General features: G+C 45.5%; 1 pseudogene; it reads left to right on the plus strand.

Annotated features, from left to right (window-relative positions):
• Positions 1–13,883: 13,883 nt before the first annotated feature.
• Positions 13,884–13,948, plus strand: LOC141142021 (U4 spliceosomal RNA; annotated as a pseudogene).
• The last annotated feature ends 550 nt before the right edge of the window (positions 13,949–14,498 follow it).

A 14,498-nucleotide genomic window follows, 5' to 3' on the forward strand; every position in this document is an offset into this window, starting at 1 on the left:
CATTAATGAGGTAAAAAAAATGAACTTAAATGATTTTAGCAAGTGGCTGCAATATAACAAAGAGTGAAAAATTTAAAGGGGTCTGAATACTTTCCATCCTCACTGTATATATATATATATATATATATATATATATATATATATATATATATATATATATATATATATATATTGGTTGACAAAAACAAACATTACATAAACCTAAAAATACTGATTGTGCTACATAAAATCTTAAATATCAATTGAAACACCTTTTAAATGTCTCAGGGGTTTATTTACTAAAGGCAAATCCACTTTGCACTACAAGTGCACTTGGAAGTGCAGTCACTGTAGATCTGAGGTGGACATGGAAGGAAAATAAAAAACAACATTTTTGCTTGTACATGATTGGATAATTAAATCAGCAGAGCTTACCCTCAATTCAGATCTTCCCTTCAGATCTACAGCGATTGCATCACTAGTAGTGCAAATTGGATTTGCCTTTAGTAAATCAACCCCATAGAAATGATAAACTTCCCTGTAGAATCAATAACCTTGTAAAAATGACAATTAGACAGAAAGTCTGTATTTCACAAATTCAACCATTACTATACTGCAGGTAAGTAAGTGGTTAACAACGTGAAATAAAATTAGACGTTTGTTGTGTCAATGGCGTGGAAACTATGAAATGAAAAACTGAAGCTTAGAGAAAAATCTACAAGGTGGTTACTGATTCGAGAGAAGTAATATCCAACTGTATAATACTCAATAAATCAATATTTAAGAGAACACAAATGAATATCAGGTAAAATCAATATGACATAATTACCCTTCCAAAGATGGCTAATGGTCTGAACTGCTGGTTACCAGAGTTTTAGAATGGCTGCCATGGATTTCAAGATGGCTACTGCTTAACGAGGAGTTACCTCTTGCGACCTCAGAGTTTTAAAGCATAAGGTGTCAAGGAATCTTCATAAATGTAAGGATATGAGTCGATGAATGGAGTGTGTGTGTCTGCGTGCCCGAGTGTCCCCTCATGGCATCTATCCTAAATACCATGTTAGACAATAGGACAATAAAAATTATAATAAGCTCAGCCCAAAAGGTATGACTTCTTTTCTATTGGTTGAAAAAATCTATTGATTAACTTTTGTGGATTTAGGAAATATCACTTCCAACCACCAGACATATCTGAGGGCAAAAATACGTGTTCTGAAATAGGTTCTATTTTTATGTTGTGTATCTGTTTGTATATTGGTGCTGATGAATATATATATATATATATATAGATATATCTATATATAGATAGATATATCTATATATATATATAGATATATCTATCTATATATAGATATATATATATATAATATTCAGGGACCCTGGTAACCGGTACAATTTACAATACAACCAGAACAATTTTGATTCATCATTATCACATAAAATTATTATCTATGGATAATTGTATAACTCTTGTAGATCTTTTGAATACTTATTTATCTAGGTAAAGACACATGCTATGTGGAATATTATATAGACATGGTCACGATTGATATACAGTATGTCTTTCATAACAATGATTGGTATATTTTAAAATACTTCTGAATAAGGAAAAAAAAATAATCTCAGATATTCTTTGAGCTGTTTAAACATGGACTTTTGGCCAGCCTAACTACTAGTTAGTCAGTTCAACTGGTTAAATACTCTAGGCATTGTCACAAAAAGTCTCTGTCCACACACAGGGGTCTCGTCTGTAGAATACTCATTCAAGTGGTTGTATTGTTGACTCATCTTACTGGATAAGGTCCTTCTATTCAATTAACCCAAAATGTGTAAATATTTTTGGTTTCTGCTTCGTAATTAGATCGTTTATAGGATTTAGTATAGGTATATATATTGAAAGTTGGGAAATAAATGAAGTCATGGTGACCCTTAGTTCACCTCCCATACCTGGGGCTTATTATAAAAATTTTTTAAAAGACGAAAAATTTTTCGTTCATTGACAGACACAGCGCTCCATTATTCAGAACCATAGGGTTATATCTCCCCCTACAGAAATAGGACACTAGGCACAAAAAAGATTTGGCTACGCCTATGGGCAGTCCTAGATGTTATACACCCCCCTCTCTGCTATAGGCCTTCCGTTTTTTTCTGCTTAGTCAGGAGTAAGGACCTAGTTCCCTGCTGGGATCTCTGGTCCTGGCAATTTTTTGTTTTTGCTTTTTAAATTACTCTTTTTCTCTTGGATTTTTTCCTGTGAGATCTAAAATCAACTGCTGGACTGGGCGACGGGCTGGACATAAGATCCAGTGGTTTCCCCAGTCTGGCCAGTGAGCACATGCAGACAGCAGCTACATGCTAGGTCGGCTGCGACATAGCCCCACTGGACGGGGGCTGGCCCTGCGGGTTAAACGTCTCGCAAAGTCGCATACGACCAGGTCTCGGCCTGAGTCGCAGCGCTCCTCATGGCTGACTTTGGTGGCAAAGAGAATCTGTCTGGAAGCATAACCCGCGCACTCGCTGGAGTGGTAAGTAAGGGGCCCCCCCGGGTGAGGCCCAGGCCTCTGGCTTAGGTGCTTCAGACACTCTATCCACCCCCCTCCCCTCCAGGGTTGTCACTATGGGGGGGTACACCTTGGCACCTGCTGGATGGTTGGGTGGGTGACCAGACATCCGCAGATCCGTGCCCCTCTACTAATTTAAGCCGCGGCTTTGTGGCCTACCAAGCACTCGCAGCGGGCAGCTGAAAATTTAGGCCGCGGCTTACCGACCAGGCGACGTGCAGGGCGGCAGAGGCCGCCCTTTTCCGTTGTGGGCATCCGCCCTCCTTCCTCGGCTCTAGCCTGGTCCAGTCCCCCCCCCCCCCCGCGGACCTGTGCACTCGCGGCGGACAGCCGAAAATTCAAGGCTGCTGCATTTGCGGCCTACTAGGCTGCACGGCCACGGGCACGGCCTCCTCCAAAGGCATGGTGCTGTGGGGGCTCTGAGGGCGACCCCTTTTTGGGGGGGGTTGTTTAAGTGGGCCCTCCTTAGGCACCCCCTGTGAGGGGCCTTAGTGGATGCCCCCTGTGAGGGGTCTCCATAAGCGCTTCTTGTGTGGGGTCTCAGCCAGTGCCCCTTGTGAGCGGTCCAGTGGTGCCCCCTGTGCGGGGTGTCCGTAGGTGCCCCCTGTGCGGGGTCTCAGCCAGTGCCCCTGTTAGGGGTCCAATGGTGCCCCCTCTGCGGGGTATCAGTAGGCGCCCCAGTGCGGGGTCTCGGCCGGTGCCCCTTGTGAGGAGCCTTGGTCAGCGCCCCGTGTGTGGGACCTCGTGAGGCCCCTGTGCGGGGCATAAGGCGGCAGAGGTCTCAGTCGGCGCCCCCCGTGTTCTTTGCATTTGATCTTATTACTTACATTGCAGATACAACATTCATGCATCCGCCCCTGAAGAGCGAGCAGGGTCTCGCGAAATGCATAGGGCTTTATTGATGCTTATTTTATGCCGGTACATGCTGGGTATTATTGATGTCTGCATTATGTTTACATATTTCCCTGTCCACATGTATGTACATTTTATCATCTTATTTTGTATGTGTACTTACTGACCCAGCAATTTTCAAGTTTTATTGTTGCTCATTGATGTATAACATTTGTAATAAATCTTTGTATATTTACGTTCATCTGTGTTGTGTACATTGGCTATTATGCCTGGTAACTCACAATCATTGTTGTTACGCTCAGTTACATAACATTTTGAAATGAATAAATTGATTTTGTCTCAGTGTTCACTGTGGACATTGGCTCAACCTCTCTCACCTCATCTAAAGTCCCAGGGCTATTTTTCTTGTTTTTTTGTGCACTATTAGGGATGGAGGTGTCAGAGGGGTCACACCAGACCTTAATCTTCCTTTTTTTGATTGAACCCGGGTGGAAGACACCCATTCAGCCCACACACTGGTCTGTTGTTACCATTAGCCTTTGTCCATATTACATCTAGTGTATTATCACTCTTTGGCCAGTTATATTTGCATACTGCTCCCAGGGGGCCTTGCTGGGCTGAGCTGTTCCCCTTTCGCTGGTGGCCTTTTGTGGCAGTGGTTTTCATCCAGCTCGGGGGCTGCGATGTGCATAGGGGAGCTCTGTTCTTGATCTCTTGCTGTCCTCTCCTGTCTGTTGACGGGGGTGGCCACCTGCACATCGGCGCCATGTTTTCCACGCCCATACACCGACGTCTCCCTGAGGTAACTCAGGTGTGGGCTGTGTGGGTCATCCCGGACGGTTGGGTGGTTGTTGCATCTGTGCACCCCCCTTTGATGGTGGATGTCTTTTGGACGCCCATGCGGCACCGCCCGTACATGACGCTGGGGGTGTAGCCTTCGGGGTCTTGTGGGTATATCTGGACGTTCAGCACGGTTGGGATTCTGATTCATTACTTGGCGATTGGATAGAGCGGTCACATCTCTAAGAACAAACTGACAACCATTGGATGTTTTTCACTCTTATTGAGGTACAACTTTTTTACTTTCCTGACACCCACTGGGTTTGTTACATTGTTTTTATACACATGTAATATTATATCATTCTACATTGCCCCGTAGTCTCTCTGCCCATACCAGTTTTATAACCATGCATTCATGCATTTACTATATTCCATATCTCAGTTAGTTTGTTCATACCAAGATACTCTTATAACTAGGGCTGAAACGATTAATCGATATTATCGATAATAATCGATAATGAAAATCGTTGTCAACGATTTTCATTATCGATTAGTTGGTCCGCACCTTCCTTCTGTCTGTCCGTCCATTTTAAATCCTCCCTCCCTGTGTCCTCGGCGCCGCCATTTGTGACCAGGCACGTCTGCGCCGCCGCACGTCCACGGCGCGCCTCTCCTCCTCCTTGCTGACGTCACCCCCCCCTGATCTTCTCAGCCCCGCCCGCTGCCTCGAGGGAACAGAGAAAAAATCCTCCCTCCTGTGTCCTCGGCGCCGCCGTTTGTGACCAGGCACGTCCGCGGCGCACCTCTCCCCCTCCTCCTCTTTGCAGACGTCATCCCCACTGATCTCAGCCCTGCCCGCTGCCTCGAGGGAACAGAGAGGCGAGGGCAAGAAGCGAGGAGAGCCGAGCTGCACATTCATAGTGAAAGGTAGCAGCTAATAACACAGTAAAAACAGCACATTTTTATGACCAGGCACCATCCTAACAGTATTACTGGGGAGGGAGGGGGGGGGGAATGCCCCATCATTGGTGTTCCTGGGAGGGAGGGGAATAGACATAGTGCCCCATTGGTGTTCCTGGGAAGGGGGGGAATAGTGCCCCATTGGTGTTCCTGGGAGGGGGGGGAATAGTGCCCCATTGGTGTTCCTGGGGGGGGGAATAGTGCCCCATTGGTGTTCCTGGGAGGGGGGGGAATAGTGCCCCATTGGTGTTCCGGGGGGGGAATAGTGCCCCATTGGTGTTCCTGGGAGGGGGGGGTGCCTGGAGTAGTAGTTCCCCATCATTGGTTTTCCTGGGTGGGAGGAGAATAGACATAGTGCCCCATTGGTGTTCCTGGGAGGGGTGGGGGGATAGTGCCCCATCATTGGTGTTCCTGGGAGGAATAGTGCCCCGTCATTGGTGACCCCGGGAGGAATAGCGCCCCGTCATTGGTGACCCCGGGAGGAATAGCGCCCCGTCATTGGTGTCCCCGGGAGGAATAGCGCCCCGTCATTGGTGACCCCGGGAGGAATAGCGCCCCGTCATTGGTGACCCCGGGAGGAATAGCACCCCGTCATTGGTGACCCCGGGAGGAATAGCACCCCGTCATTGGTGTCCCCGGGAGGAATAGCGCCCCGTCATTGGTGTCCCCGGGAGGAATAGCGCCCCGTCATTGGTGTCCCCGGGAGGAATAGAAAAAAATGGCACATTACGATTTTTTTTATGATTTTATCCGATTAATCGATTAATCGAAAAAATAATCGGCCGATTAATCGATTATGAAAATAATCGTTAGTTGCAGCCCTACTTATAACCTTAATTCACTCACTTACATCTTTATGTATATATAAATTAAAGCTTCGAACCCTATACAATAAGTTCATTTTGCAGTTATGATGCCCTCTGATATATATGCATCCTTGCAGACATTTTCCAGACACAATGTTAAGGGGCTAAGTGGAGACCGCAGTGAGAAATACCCCTATCCAGTCCGTGCTGATCCTCCGGATGTTCCCCTATTGGCCTTTGTTTTGTTCCGCCTCCTCAGCTCCCGAGCTGGATGCATTACACTGCTGCCATCTCGATATCCAGCGTTTGGCGATTCATCTCAGACTCCGGTAAGTATGAGGTCTCTGCATCAGGCCTCTCTTGCTAATCATTCCATCTGCCCCCATTTATCAACCACATACATTTATTGATCTTATTACTTACATTGCAGATACAACATTCATGCATCCGCCCCTGAAGGGTCTCGCGAAATGCATAGGGCTTTATTGATGCTTATTTTATGCCGGTACATGCTGGGTATTATTGATGTCTGCATTATGTTTACATATTTCCCTGTCCACATGTATGTACATTTTATCATCTTATTTTGTATGTGTACTTACTGACCCAGCAATTTTCAAGTTTTATTGTTGCTCATTGATGTATAACATTTGTAATAAATCTTTGTATATTTACGTTCATCTGTGTTGTGTACATTGGCTATTATGCCTGGTAACTCACAATCATTATTGTTACCGCTCAGTTACATAACATTTTGAAATGAATAAATTGATTTTGTCTCAGTGTTCACTGTGGACATTGGCTCAACCTCTCTCACCTCATCTAAAGTCCCAGGGCTATTTTTCTTGTTTTTTTGTGCACTATTAGGGATGGAGGTGTCAGAGGGGTCACACCAGACCTTAATCTTCCTTTTTTTGCATTTTTACAGGTGGCGCTTTGGCATATAGGCTAGTAAATGGTGCCCCCCTCCGTCCTCCCCTACCTCATCGGTCTCGACTGATCCTATGTCTGGCTCTGCCGTCGTGGATGTGGCCCACCTTGCAGGGTTGGTGGCCACACTCCCTGTCCTGTCAGTTAGTGAGATTGTTCCTCCACAACTGCAGTGGCGCACAAGTCTCCCTTATTACATCTGCGCAGGAAACTTTAAATATGGAGGATGCACCTGTGGCTGCAGCGGAGGTGCCGGTCCCCTTGGCACCCATAAACGGCAAAAGCGTTCCCTTCTCCCTCCTATTTTGAAATATTTTTCGTAAAGACTGGGAGTGTCCAAAGCATCCCTTTGTGGTTCCAAAGACCCTTTGTGGGGTCCCTCCTTAAAGAGTGGACTGTTCCACCAGTAGTGGATCCCCCGTCTCTAAGTTGCGCAAGGCGACCATGATTCTGGTAGAGGAGTCTCCAGCTTTAAGGATCCAGCTGACATACCTGGAGGGGGAGTAGATTCCCTCTGCTTTTGCTGAGTTGGCTGACCAGTTGGTCTGGGGGCAGCAGTTTGTATGCGATGCCTCTTGGACGCCGTTCCCTTGGTAGCTAAGCTCTCTGTTTATGCAGTGGTGCTTAGACATGTATTGGGGCTTAAGTGTTGGTCTGCAGACTGGGCTTCTAAATAAGCTTTGACTGGGTTACCATTTCAAGGCAATTATCTGTTTGGGGCTACCCTGGATGACATCGTTCTGATTCTCACAGGAGGGAAGTGTAAATGTCTTCCACAGTCTGAAATGAGGAAAAGGGCGAATGCAGTTCTTCTCAGCACGCGATGGACCTGGTCTGGCGGGCCAAGAGCGGGGCTCCCTAGACCCACGGACAAGGCTCCTTCAGCGTGAAGGCACGCCCTCACCTATGTCCTAGTGTTCTGGCCTTGAACCCCGAAAAGGGTTTTTTCCTTCAAATTGGCGTCTGTCACCGGACTGTTGGCAGTTCTCCTTGGGGCTGTGCAAGCCTTGTTGCTTCAGGGTGTGCTTGTCCCGGTTCCAGTGGGTACAGAAGGTCAGAATGGAGTCCATGCGCACGGTGGTGGCGTCCCTTCATCATGGGGACTTTCGGGCTTCTGTCGACATCACGGATGCTTATTTACGCACTCCATTATGTGCCCGACACCAACACTTCCTCCATTTTACTGTGGGAAAAGAACATTTGGTCTCGCCACCCCTCACATACTCACAAAGGTATTGGCCCCAGTTCTGGTGTGGTTACGTTAACGTGGGATTGTGGTCCTGGGCTGCTTTGACGATCCTTTTCTGCGAGCAGATTCCTCGGCGACCCTGTGGGCGACGTAGCTCGCTATACAGATCTCAGTTTTCATTTGGCTTCTATACTACCTGAAGTCTGCTCCAGCTCCTTCCAGAAAATTGGATTGTCTGGGCCTGACTTTGGTTTCATCTCTGGCCAGAGTGTTTCTTCCTCTGGACAAACTCCAGAAGTTGCATGCTGAGTTTCAACTACTGTTGTCTCGCAGGTGGGCCTCCCTGGGGTCCTGCATATGGGTGTTGGGCCTGATGGTATCTACCTTTGAGGCGGTTCCATTTGCACAGTTCCATACAAGCTCCTTTCAAGTAAGATCCTGGTGTAAAGTGCCCTGGGCTATCAGATCAGGCTGAGCCATAAAACCGGTGGTCCCTGGTCTGGTGGCTTCTCTCTCCAGGATTTTGGCAGGGCACATCCTTTCTTACCTTGTATTGGATAGTGGTCACCACCAATGCCAGTCTGTATGGGTGGGGAGGTGTCCTGGGACTGGGTTCTGCTCGGGGTCGTTGGGCGCTGGAGGAATCCGGACTGCCAATCGACATCCTGGGACTTCGAGTGATCAGACAATGTATGTATCATGGAGATCGACTTCAGGGGCTCCTGGTACGGATCCTGTCAGCGATGACACGGTGGTGGTCTATGTCAATCACCAGGGCGGAGCGAAGAGTGTGTTGGCAGCCCTGACAGTAGCCAGCATCCTCCGGTGGGTAGAACGCCTTGTTGACCTGTTGACATCCTGGCTTAACGGAACAGTACTTTCTCTGTGGCTTGGATTTCAACCTTCCTTCAGGGGGGGGCAGAACTTCGCCTTGAGTACCATCAAGGGCCAGGTGTTGGCCTTGGCGGTTTTCTTCGGCATTCCCTGGTCTCGCACTGGTGCGTACTCTTAATCAATGGGTTCAACATCTGCCTCCACGGGTGCGGTCCCTTCTACCACTGTGGGATCTGCTCTTGGTGCATTTGGTTCTACAGGAGCCTCCCTTTGAAAATATTCGGGAGGTTCCTCTGCATACTTTGTCCCAGAAGGTGGCTTTTTTGGTTGCTATCACCTCTGCTCGCAGAGTGTCGGAGCTGTAGGCGTTACCATGTCATACCTGGTGATAAACAAAGATTAAATGGTTCTTCGCCCTTGTCCATGGTTCCCTCCTCTGATTCCTTTTGACTAAGGAAGTTGTATTGCCTTCCCAGTGTCCCAGGTCAAAGTGTCCTAAGGGATTTACCTTACATGACCTGGATGTGTTCGGGCGATTCGGGTGTATTGGGCAGTCACAGGGCCTTTCGGAGATCAGACTCACTGTTTGTGATCACGGACGGGCAACAAAAGGGCCTGTCTGCTTCTTCTGCGACCTTTCTAGATGGATCAGACAGACAATGACTCTGGTCTATTCTATCAGAAGTTGGGTTCCTCCTTTCCCTGTTGTGGCGCATTCTACTTGGCTGCTTATTGCTATTTGAGCCTTCCATCAGCAGGCGTCAGCTGCGCTGGTTTGCAAGGTGGCCACTTGGTCGTCGGTGTACACTTTCACAAAATTCTACAACGTGGATTTGCTGGCATCTGAGGATGCTTCTTTTGGCCGCAATGTGTTGCAGGCTGCTGTTTAGAGGGTCTATTCCCTCTTGAAGGGGTATTGTTCAGCTTGGGATCCAGTTTGTTTCTGTGTTGAGCTCCTGTTACCTGGTTGGCTCTTGTTAGCCTTGGGATTTTTCCTTGTCCCACCCCTCATGTTTGGCACTGCTTTGGGACGTCCTTATGGTTCTGAATAATGGAACGCTGTGTCTGTCAAAGAACGAAAGAGAAAATGGAATTTTTGACTTGCCATAAAATCCATTTCTCTGAGTTCATTGACAGACACAGCACCCAAAACTTACTAAACTGAAGGCCTATAGCAGAGAGGGGGGTGTAGATCACCTAGGACTGCCCATAGGCGTAGCCAAGTCTTTTTTCTGCCTAGTGTCCTACTCCTGTAGGGGGGCGATATAACCCTATGGTTCTGAATGGAGCACTGTGTCTGTCAATAAACTCAGAGAAATGGATTTTATGGTAAGTCAAAAATCCAATTATTTATTTTCCTCGCAAAATGTGTGTGTTTTATGTAATCTAATTGAGTCAAATAGTGCGGTGCTATAAGAAGGTGTTTGACACAATTAGATTACAGAAACACACACATTTTACATTATATACTACAGTAATAGAGAGGATTTTAGAATTTTACAAGCACTTTTATTTTGTTCGCACTGGGGATTCCTGACAGGCAGGGAGGGAGAGGGGGAGAGAAGACAGCACATTGCATGGCAAGCCCTACCCCGAAAATAAGCCCTACTGTGTTTTTGGTTGCCAAAATTAATATAAGACCCAGGCTTATTTCCGGGAAAACATGGTACTCTAAGCACACTAGATGTATTAAAGTAGAACAAAAGGCAAAACTTTTTTTTCAAAACCAAGAAGAGAGAGCAGCGCCATCTGAGTGCAGTATTAAAAAAATTTATTGGTAACAAATAATGTACACACTCACTGTGTAAGTACAGGAAGGTCATCCGCTCTGCAGGGAGAAGAGGCTGCAGTGTGTAGGGGTGTCACTTCTGACCACAGCTGTGCTGATGGCTCCCAGCACTTTCTAGTCCATAAGTATACACAGGGGAAAGCCGGCGACGTTACTTCCAGGTGTCAGGTGGAGCAGGGTGGTGTGTGCATTCGGAGCATGCGTGCTCCTTCTTCAGGCATTGGGTTCGGCCATCTTAATGGTGGTATTTATGGAATTCTTTTTTTTTCCATTTGGATAAAGCAATGTAACCTGTAAGGTTTATTTTTTGCCATCTGTGGGCCATTGGGGAGATTTCCCTTCATTTTTTGTTCTATAGTCAAAACAGGACGTGGGACAAAATCCTTTGAAAGTGAGGGAATCCCTGGTTGTCCCCAGAACTAGTGTCCCTATTTCATGATTACCCCCCTTTAGCCTTTTTCCTGTTCTAAAAACATTTTTTTTCCTTTAGGTGATGGGGAGATTCACCCTCTCTGTTTGAGGGTGAATTTTCCTAACAGGTACACAGACAGCAATAAAAACCTGACTGTTCCAACACAAATGGCCCAACAACAAATTCACGAGAAAATGGTCATCCTTTATCAACTGCTGTCTGACGCCTTCAGAAAAAAAAAACACCTATACTCAACATCATTCCCTTCCTTCCAACAAAATCACATCTCGACCTCACACCTTTCTCACAGGCAGACAAGCCTATCCTCTCCATAAGCCTCCACACCAAGAGCTCTCCTTCTCTGAGAATAATTTGACATTTTTTTAATTTTTTTTTGTGCTTGAGCGATTTCACTTTGAGTTAATCCATGGTCTGTTAGGATCTACAAAATAGATAAACTGTCCCTAATCGGTGTCTCCTCTTGTTTCCATCTCACATCCTTCTTCCCTTTCTTCCTCTCTCCCCCTAGCTGCTCCCTTTTCTACTCTTTTATCCAAATTTCTTCTTCCATACTCCTTCCTCATAGCAATGGATGTTATAATTATTGTAGAGATTATCTTGGTTATCTGACTACCTTGTTTGTTATCTACTCCAACTGTCAAAACTTTAACAAAACTAATAAAATATCTTGGAAAAAAAAAACAAAACTAAAAACTACCAAAGAAAACTCAAATGGTCAGCAACCACCTACCGGGTACAAGCAATAATAAATCAGTAAGTCAGTCTGATGTTGGAGGGTTTCAATAGTATAGACCATCGGTCTCCAAACTGCAGCCCGGGGGCTGGATGCTGCCCATCGCTTGCCTTTATCTGGGCCTTGGGGCACTATTCCATCCACTGACACCAACAATTGGGCATAATTTCTGTCACTGACACCAACAATAAGGCACCATTCTTCTCGACTGACACCATCGAAAGGGCACAATTCCTTCCAATGATACCAACAATGGGTTCCAATTACTTCCATTGACAACTACGATGGGGCAGAATTCCTCCCACTGACACAAATGACGGGGTAGAATTCCTCCCACTGACCACTGGTATAGACTTTGAAAGAACCATTACAGAGCAAAGGTTCTGTATCCATGTGCTGTTTCTCCAGTATTCATAATAACTGTAGACATCTGATGTTCAAAAGGCAAGGAGAGGATGCTGCCCAAAAATTAAGTCTAACCTTGCATTGTGATTGAAAAAAATATATATATTTCCCCAACTGAGCCAAATGATTTCATTTCTGCTAGTATGTAGGGAATGTGTTATTTTTCTGATGACACATTCAACAGCCTCTGTAATCTGATCTCCCTGCTCCTTGTGACAGTATAATGGGTTTTGGCCTGATGACTAAAGACTTATTGGTGTGGGATGCACACTGCAAAGACTGAAATGAATTATACACAAACATCAAATGCTGACTAGTCATACACTGATACTAAGAAAGCAGACAAGTGCTTCCTCTTGTGAGTTTGAGTCTAAAGTCCACAAGTACTCACTGTATTTATTTTCAGTAACTAGGCAGAATTGTAACATATAGGTTATATAACAAATATAATTATTGGCTAGCAAATTTCAGAGAGATCAGTAGACTTCCTTGTAAATGCAAAGCAACTTTTACAATGATGGATTAAGGTATAATCTTTGTAAGTCAAAATGTGCTAATTATGTTTTGGGCTAATATTATTCAATGGAATGTAGTGACTAATACCAGGAACTAAAATGTGGATGACATACACAATGTTATAATATAGTTGCAGTATGATGCATTTGATTCTGTGTCCAATTTAAACTGTAGACTAGCTTGTATTCCGGGGATTTTTATGTATTTTTAGATATGAACTGAGCACAATATAAAAAAATAGCCTTTTTCATTGTCTCAGTATCTGAAAGCAACTTGGGATGTCAACTACATGTACCACATAGTCCTTTTCCTGTCTTCCCCCGTTATTCCCCACTACCATTACTATAACCTCCTCTTCATGATAATTAAAAACAAACACTCAGGGCTTGTACAATGTTGGATCTATTATGGATCATGCTTATCTCACTTATATACTGAATAAGGAGGTATCTCCCCTCATCTACAGTGTGTTGTGACCCTTATGTCTCTTGTCAAATTGAATTTGATTTTCAAAATCTTATACTGTGCATTGTTTTTGTAGATGTGACCACCCCTACTTGTATGTACATGCTCTCGTGTAGTTATAAATAAAGAATAAAAAAATAAATAAAAAAAGGTACATGTACCAACCATTGATGGATGTTAACAGATTGGATCATCTAGATCATCCATGTGTCTCCTATCTTCAGGTTCCATATATATGAACTGAAATATTAATGTAAATAGAAAAATGAGTTCCACTGCAAGCATATCAAAAGCATTGACATGGAACCTCCATACTGGCAACAAGCTCTGCCCCACAAAATATAAGCGTGGAGCTTTTTGACACTGAAAGAACCAAGGTCCTTTGATCATGTGCTTTTTTTCTGTTCATTCACTGGGTTGAATGGAAAAAAACTAATAGTGTGTACCAGGCTTTAGGCAGGCCTTAGATTATGCAATTTTTCTTTCCTTCAACCACGGTTTCCCGATTCCCTACCTGCCAAGAGTTTGCATGTTCTCCCTGTGTTGGTGTGTGTTTCCTTTGGGCACTCCTGTTTCCTCCCACACTCCAAAGACATGCTGGTAGGTTAATTGGCTCCTGTCTCAATTGGCCCAAGTATATGTATAAATGTGAGCTTTGCGCAGTGGCAGTATCATAGCCAATGAGGTTCAACTGAGGCGTGATTATTGCTAATTGCTTCTCGGCCTTTTGGCTGAGATCAAGTGTAGTATCTGTTCTTATCAGTTTCCAGGAGGTGGCGCTTGCTTCCGTCCCTGATCTATGGCGAAATAGAGACGGGATTGCGGTTGCTATGCAAAGCCTGCTGGAGTGAAGGTGACCTGGAGCGGTTTGTAGCCGAAAGGGAAGCCTTCTGATGGGAATGGAGAACCACGGGGTCTCAGCCAGAGGGTCGGGACCCTGGCTTTCTGGCCTGGATTGGGGCGGATCTAGCTCCAGACAGTTATTTGGGAGAGAACGCTTACTCCTGCCTTGCAAGGGGGGGAGGGAGTGGCAAGTACTTCCCGAATGTAATTAGGAGGAGTGATGGGAGCGACGGCAGAGCCTGATGGTAAAGGGCTCTTTCCGGCTTCCTGATCTCCATATCCTTCCTGTCTGTGGTGGGGTCTGCTGTGGTCTGGACTGGAGGGTCAGGGCTTTTTCGAAAAGCCAGTGGTGAATGTGCCCCTGAAGTGGCAGTTCAGGGGTGCCGTATAGTCACGGTGTGAAAGCACTTGATTTTATGGCAC

This window comes from Aquarana catesbeiana, linkage group LG04 (assembly GCF_042186555.1).
Source record: "Aquarana catesbeiana isolate 2022-GZ linkage group LG04, ASM4218655v1, whole genome shotgun sequence".
In the NCBI taxonomy this organism is placed as follows: Eukaryota; Metazoa; Chordata; class Amphibia; order Anura; family Ranidae; genus Aquarana; species Aquarana catesbeiana.